Source organism: Geospiza fortis, unplaced genomic scaffold (assembly GCF_000277835.1).
Source record: "Geospiza fortis unplaced genomic scaffold, GeoFor_1.0 scaffold284, whole genome shotgun sequence".
NCBI lineage: Eukaryota > Metazoa > Chordata > Aves > Passeriformes > Thraupidae > Geospiza > Geospiza fortis.
This window is the reverse complement of record NW_005054508.1, coordinates 900,608-912,036: the sequence shown is the minus strand read 5'-3', so window position 1 is coordinate 912,036 and position 11,429 is coordinate 900,608. Positions and strand designations below refer to the sequence as shown.

The 11,429-nt window shown below is 44.8% G+C and overlaps 1 protein-coding gene across 1 annotated transcript in view; it reads left to right on the top strand.

Moving 5' to 3' along the window:
• Nucleotides 1-11,429, top strand: part of PCDH15 (protocadherin related 15) — a 518,357-nt gene that overhangs the window by 160,526 nt on the left and 346,402 nt on the right. Inside the window, exon 4 of the mRNA XM_031063502.1 lies at nt 9,702-9,762. The gene's annotated coding sequence lies outside the window, so the exon portion shown is untranslated. The remainder of the gene's footprint in view (nt 1-9,701; nt 9,763-11,429) is intronic.

The window sequence follows — 11,429 nt, the reverse complement described above, 5'->3', positions numbered from 1 at the left end:
AAATGTGTGGATGTGGCACTTGAGGGCATGTTAGTGGTGAACATCGTGGTTGTTCTGGTTGATGGTTGGACCTGATTATTTTAAAGGTCTTTTCCAACCTTAGTGATTCTAAGATGCTCCCTGACTTCCTTTGTGCTGCTGGGTTAGAAGCCAGAGCAGTGTGTTCAAGGGAGCTTAAGGGTAAGACTGTCCTATGTTACAACAATAATAGCTTTATTCTTCAGAAATTAGGATTATTTTGATATATTTTGCTGCAGGAGCTGCATTGCTGCTGTGTCTCCCTTCAAAGCAGTGGTTCTGGCACATTAAAAATTGTGTTTTAGTGCAGTGCTGTTTTCTTATTTCATCTGTCTCCCCAGCTAACCTTGGAGCTTGATTTCTCCAGCCACAAATTTTCCTTATTTTCACCATCCCATCTCAATTCTCTGCACTAAAACAATGCCATAAGGAGCAAAATATTGGGTTGCACTGTTGATCATGGCAATGGGAGCCAGCCAGGCAGCAGGATTGCCTTTGCCATAATGTCACTTCATTATAAAATTAGTGGGTTTTGGAGTTTCCAAGAAGAGGAGTGAAACAGAGAAACACAAGTTTGTGTTGTGGTTTAACTCTATCCCAGCCAAAACCAGGACAGGATGGTTTTTAAGGGTATTTAAAATTGGTGGGAAAGTGATGCCAGGAAGAGACATTGCCATGTGGAAGTCAGAGTGGATTTGGTAGTTTTGACTCCCTCAAGAGCAGTAGAATCCAAACCTGAGCTTCTGCCTGGTCACTCCTTGGAGGACAATGCTCTTCCAGTCCTGATTTTGTTCTCTAGGTATATTTCTGTCTATATGTTAAAGAAATGAATCCTTTTGAAGAATCTTTTTTGATTTAGGCTGGGGCTGGTCTCTCTTTGGTTAAAGCCTTCCTTTATTATTTCTGTGGGTAGTGTAAAAGCCTTCCCTGACTTAAGAGTAGAATCTTTCCCCAGGAAGAATAAATAACATGCACACTGACCTTTCAGTCCCAAGGAGAGTGTCTGCTTAAGAACTTCACACCTCCTTGCCTCAGTGCAGGTTGACATTTGCAAGGTTGATAAGTTGGTTATTTGGATGTAAATCGACAGGAAAGGAAAGCCACTTTCAATAGTTGTGATAAGAGTCCACTTTTTCTCAGTTTAATTTAAAATAATGGACAGTACATCACAGAAACTCACCATCACCACCTAATTTAAATTGTGGCTGCTGTTATGTATCAGTCTGGAGGCCTGAAAAGGAAAATAATTAAAATTTATTTTAATAAAGAGGATGAAAATTCCTATCAGGGACTTTGCTCACTATGCCTTAGAGCATCTTTGCAAGCAGCTCTGTGTGGTGGTAGTATTTTAGGGATTAGAAGGGCCTTGGAATATGAGTCATCCTGAATTCCTATCAAGATGTGCAAGCATCTGATACAGAGAACTGAGAAACATGAAGGTTTAGGGTTTTTTTTTTCTTTATTTCTTCCTTGGAAGACCCTGGATTTCATCCGTGGTTCTGAGTGGTTGGCTCTGGCCACAACAGCAATGCCTGCTCGCACTCCTTGTTCTTGGTTTAGTCAAAGCCTCTTGCAAAATCTTTAGGAATTTGGTCTGGGCAGAAGCAGGTTCATGTATTACCGTGGAATATCCTGAATTGGAAGGGATTTACAGGGGTCATCTAGTCCAACTCCTGGCCCTGCCCAGACACCCCAACAATCCCATCCCATGCCTAAAAACATTGTCCAAACCTTCCTGGAGCTCTGGCAGCCTCGGGGCTGTGCCCATTCCCTGGGGAAGCCTGGGCAGTGCCCAGCACCCTCTGGGGAAGAACCTTTCCTGATCTCCAACCTAAACCTCCCCTGGCACAGCTTCAGCTCTTCCCTGCTCCCAGAGCAGAGATGGGAGCTGTCCCTCAGGAGAAGCTGTAGGATGGTCATATGGAATAACCTTGTGCTCTATATTTCTTCATCTTCCCATGAGCAGATCATCTTTTTGGAGATATGGGCAAGGTGTTACTCCCACACTGCTGTTCTAGGAAGATGAAACTCTTTGTTTAGAGGCTCCCCAGCTTATTCAGTGCTTCTGACCCTCAAGGACCAGTGGCTGATTCAGTGTTGCTTTCAACATGCCTGTTTATAAAATGGTGGTGACTGGGTAAGACTCTGCTTCTGAATCCTTTGGGTCCTTACAAAAACATTCCTTGGACTCTCTTGTTCTTAAACACTCACAGGCTGCTCTGTGCTGGAGCTGTTCCAACTCACTCTGGAGCTGAGGTAGAACATCCTGTTCTCCTGGCATCCCAGCAGACTTTGAATGGGATATTCTGGAATTGTACACTTTGGAAGGCAGAAGTGGGAGCATTTCACCTCTCTGGGCAGCGCCTGCACAAGGCTGCAGGTTTGCTGCTCTGTTGGACAGCCCTTCCCCCTGCTCTGCTCATGGCTGGTGAGTGTGAGAGTGCTGCCTTTGCTGCCTGTCCCCCTGCAGGATTTACCTGTCATGGCCTGATCTGGAACACAGACTTTTCTGGGGTGAAGCCTTCACACTCAGCTCCCTCTTCAAACCCTTCTGGAGCATTGTCTCGGACTGGTTTTGTGTTATTTGGAGTGTGTTCTGGGCTTTGTCCCTTCATCAAGTGAGTGATGCCAGGCTCTGCACTGTTCCTGTCATTCTGTAAAACAGGAATTGAGATAATACCTAAAATTAATTCCAAAGATGGCCTGGAACTTCTGCCAGGACTGATCCACCACCTCCTAGCCCTTGCCTTGAAACTGCTGTTAGTCAGAAAAGAAGTGCTGTAATGCATAGAACATTTGCTAGACACACATTAGGCCCTCCTGGGACATTGCTACATTTTTATTTATCCAAACTTCTCTCTCTTCTCACCTCAACCTCTGAAACTCGTTATTAAGTTTGTAGAAAAAGAGCCTTACAGAACACATGTTTATTCATCTGGTTCAAAATTATTGGCAAGCCTCCTTCGTGAACATCAAGGCAAAGCCAACCCCATCTCCTGCAGCCTCTGAGAGCTGCAAGTCAGCAGAGTGAAACAGCCCAGTGCCTTTTATGAGATGTTGTGTACTTGACAGCCAAGTCAAATGCCAAGCCTGGGAGAGCAGTAATTCAATTCCTGCCTGAGTAATACACTGAATGTGTCACTCCTGTCCTCCAGAGAAACCTGTGACCTCTGCAGCCAGGGCCAGCTGAAAACAAAGAGGTTCCTCCTTGGAGATGAGTTTTTCAGGGTAATATCAGCAGGGTTTGAGTCAACCCCCTCCACAACTGAGTGTCACCTTCCAGGGGCTTTGGAACTGGGGAATGAATGAGAGGCCATAGCTGGTCTATCTACAGGAAGGCAGAAGAACTATAGTTGTTATGACAACAGAAAGGAAAGAGAAAACTGCAAAAAGGTCATTTTGGAGCAAATCCAGAGGAGGTACCAAGATGATCAGAAGGATAGAGCTGAGAGATTTACTTGGGATAATTTCCGTGCACACTTCAGTTTTACTCCAAGGAAAATTTGCAAACTAAATTACTTTTTTCACATCAGCATTTTTCACTTAAATGTGCTTTTCATATCATAATGGCTTCTACTGTATTTAATAGATCAGCTTATTTCTAACAGGAATGTTTTATAAATTGAATTTTATTATGGTGTAGATGAAGAGTTGGGGTCCAAGAATGTGTCAAGAATTGGGCAACTTATTCCATGAAGATTCCCACTCTGCTTTTCTGGGATCAATGTAAGATTTCTCAAAGGACACTAAAATCTCCTTAGAGTGTGATGAAAAGAGTTTCACTTCTGTCCTTGAAGGAGTAAATGAACACAACAAAATGGCCTAAGGTGGTGATGATGAAACTATTTTAAGGAAAAACCTCTAAGAATAAACTAAAGGATTGCCCAAGAGACTAAGATGTCATGTGATGAAGTGAGATTAATTGATAGCCGTATTTGTGAGTTTATAATTTACTTATTGCATCAAGTAAAATGAAACTGTTATTTTTCTGCTTCCATCCATATGGAAATTCCTCAAAACCTGGTACTTTGGGTGTTAATAATGTAGTTAGAATGTGATGTTAGATGGGTTTACAGACCCATCAGATTTCAAGTACTGCTCCTATGAAATGAATTTAAAATATCCTGGGGTTTCTATATGTTGTAGAATATAAACCCAAGGGGTAATTCCACTCCTCCAGCTTCCAAGAGGTGAAAAACTGCTCAAGCTACAAATCCAACCAGTCTGTGCTCTGTATTTCCAGCTTCAGGAATCTCCTACACCATCTGCACCTGATCATTGGAAGGACATTTCACAGCTGAAATGGTGACTGGCAGTGAGAAACATTGATGTGCAGGGCCTTTATTTCACATCTCATTCAACAGGCCCTCTGTCCTCTTACCTTTCAGACTTCCCAGGAGCTTTTCAAATGTTAAAAAGCAGAGGAGACCAAAACAAAACATAAGCAGATACCACTTGAAAAATACAATAGGTAAAAACACCATTCCTACTGAAGATAACAAAGAGCCATTAGAAAAATATCTTTTCCATGTGTTTGCCAGCCCTGTTGGGAGACTCTGCTGTGATGCCTGGCCCTGATTTTAGGATAAATCTTCATTTAATATGAACAGATGTAACTGATCTGCAGCTATTCCAATTCATGCTTTGTGTGTTTGGGATAAAGGAAGGCAGGATCATTCTTCAGCTGAACAGGATAAAGGGTCTTTGGGATGAAACTGGTCTCACCCATCAGATTCTCTGGGATATAGATTGTAGGTTCTATTTTTTTTTAGAGACAGCAATGCTTCTGTCATCAACTTAACCCTTCTTGCCTTTTGCCTCTTTCCTGACTGTCCCTTTTGTCCCTGTCACCACTTCAGCAGCACCTTGGAGAAGACTTACACAAGAAAATTTGAATGGTGAAAGGGAGAGACATTAAAAAGGAAAGCAAATTCTCTTATGATAGGCTTTAAAATAAATTCATTTACTGTTGGGTACTGACATTTTCTCAGTTTCATCTAAATCAACAGTTCTTCAAAAACTAACTGGACATGGTGGTATTCCATCAAATATTAGAACTGATAACCTTGGAGGTCCTTTTCATCCTGAATGATTCTATTATTCTATTGAATCCTAATGTCAGTGTGAGTGCAATTTATATTTCTTGCTCCCTTTTGGGTTTTTTTGTCAGTGTCATTGCTTTATTCAGAAAAGTGCAAAAGGAGGGTTGGGCTTTCTTGCCCCTCCTAGATTGTGAATATCCTGCTGCTCCTGAAAATGTGGTTGGGCTGCATGGGAAGGGCAGGAGGAACTGCTTGTGCTGGAGTCATGGAAAACAACAGCTGTGTGCACAGGGTTTCTGGTCCAGGCAAAAATCTGCCATTTTAATGCAAAATAAGAACAGAAATGTGAATGTAACTGAGTTAAATTCTTGTAGTTTGAAATTGTGAAATGCCTTCATTTAGGTACAAGGTTTATTCTCCTTTATTTTTTTTTATGGCAATGTTTTCTCTTAATTATCCTTTTCTAGTTGATGAAAAATAGACTAAGAATGAGCACTGATTGAAAAAGAAAAAAAATCTCTTGAGCAGAATTGATTTAAAGCCACCTTAGCACTGTTAAAGCTCCTAAGAGTCACTTCAGGGCACAGGCAGCTTCTTAGGGACATTGGGCCTGTTTGGAGAGAGAGAGGAAATTCCACTTCTGTCTGAAATCAGGGAAAATTCAGCTGAGCTGAGTCCAGAGTCAGGCAATGATCAAATTCCTATGCTTTTCTTCTGAAGGAAAAACCATGTAGAATATCCCAAAGAGTGGATATACTTAAATATCTCTCCAAAGATTTTAAACAAACATGGATCAGGAATGAAAGGTCTGGTGGTGTCTTGGAGGAACAAATGCATGTCATGGCTGGACAGTGCCCAGGCACAAAGGGACCTGGGGGTGCTGGTGACAGCCGGCTGAACATGAGCCAGCAGTGTGTCCTGGTGGCCAGGAAGGCCAAGGGCTCCTGGCCTGGATCAGGAATGGTGTGGCCAGCAGGAGCAGGGAGGTCATTCTGCCCCTGTCCCTGTGCCTGGTGAGGGCACAGCTGGAGTGCTGTGTCCAGCTCTGGCCCCTCAGCTTGGGAAGGACCTTGGGACGCTGGAGCGCGTCCAGAGGAGGCACCGGGGCTGGAGAGGGGCTGGGAACACAAACCCTGTGAGGAACCCCTGAGGGAGCTGGGGGCGCTCAGCCTGGAGAAAAGGAGACTCAGGCGTGCCCTCATCACTCTCTACAGCTCCTGAAAGGTGCCTGTGCTCAGCTGGGGTTGGGCTCTTTCTCCAGGCAGCACTGACAGAACCAGAGGACACAGTGTCAAGCTGGCCAAGGGAAATATAGGTTGGAGATTAGGAAAAAGTGTTTTACAGAGAGGTTGATAAAGTTCTGGAATGGTCTGCCTGGGGAGGTGGTGGAGTCACCATCCCTGGATGTGTTTACAAACAGCCTGGATGTGGCACTGGGTGCCAGGGTTTAACTGAGGTGTTGGGGCTGGGTTGGACTCTATGATCTTGGAGATCTCTTGCAACCCAACCCAGAGATTCTGTGATTCTGTGACCCTGTTGAGGTTCCAAGCACCCTGGTGCTTGCCCTGAGCCCCTGATTTTGTCTTTTATGAGGAAAGGCTGAGGGAGCTGGGGCTGCTCAGCCTGGAGAGGAGCCCCAGCTGAGAGGGGCCCTCAGGCCTGGCTGGCCCCGGCTGCGGGGGGGGGGAGCGCAGGTCTGCTCCGGGGCCCAGCAATGGCACCAGAGCCACGGGCAGGGCCTGAGCCCAGCAATTGCCCTGCACAGGAGGCACAACTTCTTCCCTGGGCACTGCCCAGCCCTGAGCACATTGCCCACACAGCCTGGGGGCTCTCCTGCCTGGGGCTGGGGCACAGCTGGGTGCACACAGTGCTGTGCCCTGGGCTCTGGGATGGCCCTGCTGGAGCAGGGAGGGGACACCAGGTGCCCACTCAGCTCCTGCAGCCTGGGACAGTCTGTGACAAACACACCCAAACCAGCACCGAGCACAGAAACCAAAATGGGGCTGAGAATTAAGTCAGCTGACGCTGCCCAAAAGCACAGCTGAAGCAGGGGGTGGGTGGACACCACCAGGCCTTGTTTGGATAATTTGAGGTACTCCTAGTACTTTTTCCCTGCTGAGGACTTTGCTATGTACCCAGACAATTTCAAACATGGGGATTTTGCTTTCCCCTGTAAATTGTAGTGTAGGAAGACACAAGTTCATTTTGCTTCAATTCAAGTTGGAGAACAGCAGTGCTGATGGTGGGGACTGAAGCTTTCCCCTGTTCCCATTAAGTTAGCTTGGATATTCCAGGTTTTTTATTTCTATTTTTAATGAGCTATTCTAATGAGCTAAAACAAATGGCAATGCTTGCCAGGAGCTTTGCAGTGTACTTGCTAATGGGAGAATGAAAATATATTTGGAATTGTTTGTAGAAGTCTTTGGACTAAATGTGTTTATTTTTGAGTGACTTTACCTCCCTGTCTGAATATTAACAGTACATTCACAAAACCCTATCTCATTTGCCAATGGCCTAAGGAGCCAAATGATTTCCTGCTGCTGAGCAATTTTGTTGCTAGAGTATTGATTTTACCAAGTTTTCTACATAACCATATGGTCAAGAAATCTGGAGGCGAGAGGCCATAAAATGGAACAAATACCTCTGAGGTTTTGGGGTTTGTTCTTTGCACTTATAAACCCCATCTTACATAGTTTAAAATAATAATGTTATGAGCAGGTAGAAATGATAAATCATAGCAAATACTCCCATTTACTAGAGGAGACCTTCCCTTTTCCCCAAATAGTGCTTTCACAAGGTCACATCCAGAGCAGGAGTGTCCAGAAGGGACCAGGCAGGGGAAGCAAAGCCTGGGAGCTCCCAGTGCCCTCAGCTGCAGCACCTCCACTGAGAATATTTTGTGCACCTGGATTTGGGGCTTGGAACAAACTGGAGTTTTTGTGTGAGAGCAGTCTTTTTACATTGACTCTGAAAGGAATGAGGGACTTGTCTTTACAAACAAACTGTGGGTCTGCTGGTGAATAAAGCTAGATGCTGAGAGATAAAAGAAACAGTGGGAAGGATTCCACTGATTGATAAATGGGATGAGAGATGTGTCTTTGCAAACTGTAGGTCTGCTGATAAATAAAATTGGATACTGGGAGATGAAATAAGCAATGAGAACCATAAATTCCATAAAGAATTCCACTGAATGACACAAGGAAAAGACAAAGGGGGAGTTATACATTATAAGGGGGTCTTAGATATTAGATTTTTCAGGGAATTTGTACCTCTCAGGTACCTCAGCCAATGGGGAAAGAGAGAGGGACATGAAGCCAGGAAATTAGGATAAAAAAGGGGCTGTGCCCTCCAAAAATTTGAGAGATCCCAGGGGAATGCCCCATGGCCTCTCCCTTTATTCAAATAAATTACAGGGCTCCTCTGTCTCCTTTTTGGACATAAACCTCTGGTGTTTGTGGATTAATTTTCCTGACAAGTCCTTTGGTTAGAATGACAACCTCTGTCAGAGTGCTGGAGAGAACTCTAGCACTGCATTTGGATCCCTCCCAGAAGAGCAAACCATAGGCAAATGGTTTTTTTAAATAATCCAGCTCGTATTCAATTCCATGGTCATTTTCCTGTGGTAGAGACAGGAAAATTAGGGCTATCTCAGCTGCTGGGTTGGCTGCTTGTAGAGCAGGCTTTAATTCTGTCTGGGTTTAGCTGGAGCCTCTCTAACTGGGCCAGGGAGCCACTGGCTCACCCCTGAGCAGGAGATTTGCCCTTTGAGATGATGCACCTGAGGACTCATTTTTCATCATGGAAAGATCCAACCTCTCATTGTGGTTGGGAGAATTTCCCAAGCAGCTGGACTTGGCTGTGCTCTGGTTGGAGAGCACTTAGGTGTGACTGAGAATCTGGAATAAAGGCTGCATGGAAAGAGAGGAACATCCTCCTGCCAGATGGGAGCACAATGCTGCCAGGGTGAGGGCTGCAGTGTGACCTGGTCTGTGTGAGAGAGGAAAAGCACCTCTAGCAATGCTTTTTCTCCCAAAACCAGGAGTTCCTTCCTTTGTGCTGTGGGCTGGCACTCAGCAGGTGGATGTGGGTGTGGATGTGGCTGTGGGCACCTTCCCTTGCTGATGAAATCAGAACAATATTTCTGACCTCCCTAGTGCTGTTTCCATCCACAAGTGCTACTCCAAGACCTTGCCATCTACCCATCTGTTTTTGGTTTTTTTTTTTGTTGTCACTGTTTGAATCATGATATCACAGAACCATTAATGTTGGAAAAGACCTCCAGGATCATCCAGGCCAACCTTGGACTGATTCCACCATGTCCACAATCAATTCTTAGTGCTCTTTCTTGCTCACACCTGCCTTTTATTTTCACTTTGGACTTTTTACTCTTTTTTTCTTTTTGTTTTTAATATTTCCTTCTCCTTTCTGGAGAAGGAAGAATGTCATCACCAAAACCAGATTTCTCCCAGGAGAAAGATTCCTCCAGTCTCTGCAAACCCCCTCCAAAATGAGTCCCCACATTATACAGAGAACTGTATGTCAGATGATAGCAGAGATCTGTAGAACAGATGATAGTGAAATGATTTTGTTTCATTCCATTCTGAGCATGAATAGCATTGTCCCAATTTTTCATTCCTGCAGGCTCTCACTCTGGGACTCTTCAGCAGCTCTGCCAGAATATGAGGAAGGCTCAGAAGTCCATGTGAGTGTTTACCTTCACAAACGTGGGTTACAAAAGCTGCCATTAGCTCTCCATCCCTTTTTAAATCCGAGGGAAGTGATACAATAGGGAACACTGATGGCAAAGAGAGGAAAACCATGGCAGGGGGAGGAAAAAAATAAAAACATTAGAAAGGAGATGAAAAAGCGCAGCAGGTAAGAGTGAATTGTCAGTGTCTGACTCCTCGGGAGCAGGAGCAATTCATAAGGCGGTGACTCAGCCGGAGTCTGGAAGGAGGAGAGCTCAGCGCTGCCTCCCGGCTTTGATCCTGCATCCCGGAGGGCTGGGATGCAGCAGGGACCGCTGAGTCACCGCGGGGCCGGGCACATCCCAGTTCTGCACCCCAGCAGCTCCAAACCACCCGGCCTTTCCCTATTTACCCCCTGGCATCACCTAACACACACATTTGCCAGCCCTGTTTCACTGCCTTCTCCGTGGTTTTGGTGCCTTTGCAGGTTTAATCTGCATTCCAGAGAGAAACAGGGCATTAGGGGAGGTGTGGAGAGCTCTGCCTGTGGTAATTGCAGAGCCGATTTTGGAATTGCACGAGCTTTACAAAGCTGGGGGAAGTTCCTACAGCAGGGCTGAAATGAGGTGATCATAAGCAGCTGTGCTGTATTGATTAATGCTCCCATGTGCAAGATAAGGCCAAGGATCCTGTACCTGCTGTACTGCTTTTATCTGCTGTGCCTAATTGGAGTTTTACCCTGGATTTTACGTATTCCATCAGTAATGAGTTAATTGTATATGCCAAATGGATAATGAAGTTATTAGCAGAGTGCCTGAAAACCACAGAGAAATTATCCAGGAGGCTGCTTTCTGCTCTGGGTCCTGGCTGGTTTGATGTTAAATTGATATTAATTTGAACACTGATGTCACTCTGTTGTGTGGTGTGTAAACACTCAGCTTTGCTCAGCTGTATTTTCACTGTTCCTTGGTGTAATGTGGCTTTCTGAGGAGGAAGGGGAAGCCTTGCTTGCCCATGAGGACCATGGCAGTGGAAGGGCCAGCTGCACATTTTAGCTTAGGTGCAAGATTTCTGTTGGGGGAAAAAAGAAAAGGTAAATCCCAAGGGAAGAGCTCTGCTGTAAAGCCTGTCAGTGCAATCTGCCAGAGAGCCTGGGATTTGGACTTGGAAAAATCCCATTGCAGTAATCCATTAATCCATGGAATTACCTGTAAGCTTTTCAATATGAGGAAGTCCTTCCATGAGATGCCAATTTTTATTTTTTTTTAAATTTGTATTTAACATTTATGGCTCCTCCTGGTGCTTGATTTTCTTTTATCCACTGCCCTCTACAGGTCTCATGGATAGAGTAAGACTGAGGGAGATGAGGTTGCAGCAGTGGCTGGCTCTGGCTTTAAAAGAACTGCAGAGATGCTCTCAGAGCTGTTTTCTATGCTCTCTGGGAAGGGAAAAAACATTTACAGTGAGAGAAGTTCGGGTTTTAATACAGTGATGGGAAATTCCAGCTTTTATGGGTACAAAAGCAGGATACAGCATTCCTTCCTGAAAGCCTCCCTGCTTTATTCCAGGTGATAAAAGCTATGCCACAACACTATCAGTGCATCAAATGTTTATCTGTTTATCCCTTCGTAGTGTATTCCTGTTAAAAACTACTTCCAGGGAGCCATCATCCTTGAGAAAT